Genomic DNA, 4009 nt, shown 5'->3' with positions numbered 1-4009 from the left:
GTGTCCTGCGCGACGCGCGGCGTGCGCGTGCGCGCGACAGGTGGCTGCCCGGATATCACCTTTCCTCCCTCAACGGCCGTAGTGACGTAACGTACATACGTATGAGGCGAGTACGTAGCGAGTTGAGAACCATGATCTCTTGACCTACCTTACCGACGCTATTTATGAATTTCATTGAAGTTTCTCGATTTAGTATTTACTATAATACTTGATATGTAATTCTCGAGAAATGAATATGCGATAGGATGATTTACTTGGAAATTAATTTTAAGGGGATGCTGGAGCTGCTAGTGAACTATTTTTTCACTATAGCGATGGTAATTGCAGTTTCGAAAATTCTCTTTATTGCTTGTGCAGAATAAAAAATCCTTTTCCACAAATGAAGTATAGGTAGAAAGAAAGTCCGTTCTACAGGACTTTATATTCAAAATGGAAAAAAGTTAGAAAAGACAAATGCAAGTTTTTAACTTTTTTTCATTTTGAATATAAAGTCCTGTAGAGCGGACTTTCTTTCTATCTATACTTCATTTGTGGAAAAGGATTTTTTATTCTGCACAAGCAATAAAGAGAATTTTCGAAACTGCAATTACCATCGCTATAGTGAAAAAATAGTTCACTAGCAACTCCAGCATCCCTTTAAGAGAAAAGTTAGCTTCGCTGATTTATTTTGAAACTCGGATATTTTATACATTTCGTGGATTTCTAATTCGTTCTACAAAGTTATGTGTCCTGTTCTTATACTTAATTTTATTTCTAAAACGACATGTATAATGTAAACTATTTGCTGTGTTCAGACGATATATCAGATGATACTCAATGAAAACTGTAAAAGTGTATACCTGCAAAACTTAACATTAATGATCAGCGCTTTTACTTTCAGTAGAGCAAGGCAAATGTGTCTATATCAAATATCGATAATATATCAATTACATCTTTTTCCGTTTTCTAATTGACCAAAAGCAAATAATCATTCAAAACTTTGTCTAATTTGCCAATATAACTTTACATTTTATTAATGCAGAACAATAAAACAAATTTTTTAAATAAGAAACATACAAAATTAAGTTTTTTCTCTCAATAAAAATAAACAATGAGAGAAAAGAAATCTATTGCGCTATTGCACAATCTTGTCGCAATCGCAACTGGTTTTATTAATATTAAGTCTTTAATAAAATATAAAATATTAAAGATACTACTCCGTTTACAATCGTTATAAACATATTGTAAATGACAAAATTTCAAAAACTTATATTTATTTATACTGTAACTAAATAAAAACAATATTTTTATCCAACAATAAGTTTCCAAAAAATTTGGCCCATGAGGGGATCGAACCCGCGACCTTCGCGTTATTAGCACGACGCTCTAACCAACTGAGCTAATGGGCCTTCTTGCAAGAATTTATTTGTAACATGATTTCACGACAACTTCTATTACTTACAATAATAAGTAATATATGTATTGCATCAAAGAAAAAGAAAAATATAAAAGGATCAATTTACCTGTCTTTTCACAGCACAATGCTATAACATTATAATTAATTCAGCTATTTTGCCGTCACAAATTCATACTTGATATAGTATATTTGATATAACTTTATTATTTATTTGCAAAAATATTATATAACATATATAGAGAGTAATTTTCACTTAAAAAAAAGAACTGGTCCGTGAGGGATTCGAACCCCCGCCCTTCGATATTTTCAATAGATCGATGCTCTTACCACCTGAGCTAACGGACCTTGTAGCAATGTGATCCTTATAATAGCGTTTTCAACATAACTATACTTTTTATTTATTAAAATATGATGTAATATATTGAATTAATAAAAAAAAAGAAAGTGAGATCGATATAGAGATCAAACTTTCATCTTACGATATTTATAGCCAATGTTCTGACCAATTAAATTAATAGATCTTATCAGATTATTTTTTTGTAATAGCATGTTTTGTTTCGACATTTACTTGCAACATTTACCATTATGTGGAAATATGTAACGTATTTACAGTAATTCGCTAAGAGAAAAAAAAATTGGCCCATGAGGGGATCGAACCCGCGACCTTCGCGTTATTAGCACGACGCTCTAACCAACTGAGCTAATGGGCCAAGTTACTCACTAACTTTTCATACTGGTATTCATGTGAAAAATAATAATGTTTAAATAAAATACTATTAAAAATTTTTATAGATTTAAAACATTTTAATGTATTCCTTAAAAAATGTTAATCTAGTAATATGTAATATTTATTGAAATTATTTTATATAAAGTGATAAGTTGATTATCAAAATTTAAAAATTGCAATCCTGACATTTCACAAATACATTACATCTTTAGTTTACTTTAGTTTGCAACTCTTTATTAACAATGTTAACTGTAATAATTCCTAAGTTTGTTATGTTAACAAGTTATATCGATAATCAATTTAATATCAAAGCATCTTATTGTAAAAACCTTGATATTACTATTTTTGCGATTGTGTATGTATGTATGTATATATATGCATATCGAATTTAATTTAGAATTAAGTTTCTTCTATTTCCATAATGACCAGTTTTATTAAAGACAGGTAGTCCATTTCCCGACCCCCATAATATGAAGAATAAATATACATACATTTCATATGCACGCGAATATTATTCTTATTGACTCAAATCAATTTAAAAATAAAACTATGTAACAATATATACATACGCGGAAAAATATTTAAAATATAAAGTAAAGTAAAATAACATGTGCGCTTGAATAGCTTACATGATGCTTCCTCTCAACTTTAAGCAACATCTATAAACTTATAGATTTCTATTGACATAACTTGAATAAGCTGAGCAAATCAACTTGATAAAATTAGGAATCATGACTCCTTCATGATTCTCCTCTATTTTTTGCTTTCATTTAATAAAATATCAGTAATCCTTCACCTTCGAAACATCAACCAATCTTCTCTTCTGCCTTCGTCCAAGAACTCGTCTTTGTTGCTTGCGGGAGTTCGTGAACCCTATATCGATTCCACTATTCATAGAAACGACCAGGAACGGTCAATGGACTACAGTTCATTTCGATTCATATTACGTAGACCACAGGTTAACAGCAGATCTATAACTGACTTTCTTCTTTTACAACTTTTATGTAAAGTGTAAATTGGTCGAACGTCAACGTACATAACTTGCAAGGGCACTGCTGTCAAATCAGCACCCTTCGCAGTACAGTACATTAAAGTTGTGTATGTAATGCAATTTTAATAAATTTCGGATAATATTCATATAAACAATTCATAATTCAAATTAGTGTCTATCCAACTTATCTCTTAAATATATAGTTTTCCAGACTTTTTACATTATATCTATATAAATTTATATAAAACTTACATTAAAATTTGAAAATATTTATATTAGCAAATATAGACGTATTCTAAAAAATAATAGTGAAATTATATACATACATAAAGTGTCAATGTTTACGAAATAAGATAACATAAATTGTGAGGAAAGACATCATAATTTTAATTACTCATATAATTCCAAGTAAAAACTAGATATAGTACTATATATGTTGTGAAACTTAGGTGTAGAATACTGATAACACAGAATCACCAGCACATAAAGATAAAAACTATTTCCTTGTAATTCTTCCTGAAATTTAATTTAGTGGAAATATTTAAATAAAAAAAGTCTTGTGGTTTTAGGAACCGTGTTATGATTATGCTTTATTTTATTATTTGTTAACAAGAAATATTATTCAATACAATATTATGTTATTTTAATAATGCCATCCTCTAAAAAATTAAAGCATATCGGCATAAAAAAAGATACAATATGTCATCTGAAATTCTATACGGAGATTTGCATGTACATAGTCTTCATGTATAGTTATCGATCCATAGATAGGGCGAAGGAAATCAATAAATTGGAGCACTGCCCGAGATTAACGTTTAATGCACCACGTATAGACGAATATAGGGTTAAAATATACAATTCATCTCTATTAATCAAAACTATTTGTTGCTTTTAA

General features: G+C 29.5%; 3 non-coding genes across 3 annotated transcripts; all 3 read right to left on the bottom strand.

Moving 5' to 3' along the window:
* Positions 1-1314: 1314 nt before the first annotated feature.
* Trnai-aau lies at positions 1315-1388 on the bottom strand. Its single transcript has one exon. It is a non-coding gene; the product is annotated as a tRNA-Ile (tRNA).
* A 275-nt stretch (positions 1389-1663) lies between these two features.
* Positions 1664-1741, bottom strand: Trnan-auu. Its single transcript has one exon. It is a non-coding gene; the product is annotated as a tRNA-Asn (tRNA).
* Positions 1742-2032: 291 nt separating this feature from the next.
* Trnai-aau lies at positions 2033-2106 on the bottom strand. Its single transcript has one exon. It is a non-coding gene; the product is annotated as a tRNA-Ile (tRNA).
* Between the last annotated feature and the right edge of the window lie 1903 nt (positions 2107-4009).

Source organism: Ooceraea biroi, chromosome 10 (assembly GCF_003672135.1).
Source record: "Ooceraea biroi isolate clonal line C1 chromosome 10, Obir_v5.4, whole genome shotgun sequence".
In the NCBI taxonomy this organism is placed as follows: Eukaryota; Metazoa; Arthropoda; class Insecta; order Hymenoptera; family Formicidae; genus Ooceraea; species Ooceraea biroi.
Note: the sequence above shows the minus strand (reverse complement) of the source record. Positions and strands in the feature narration are given on the sequence as shown.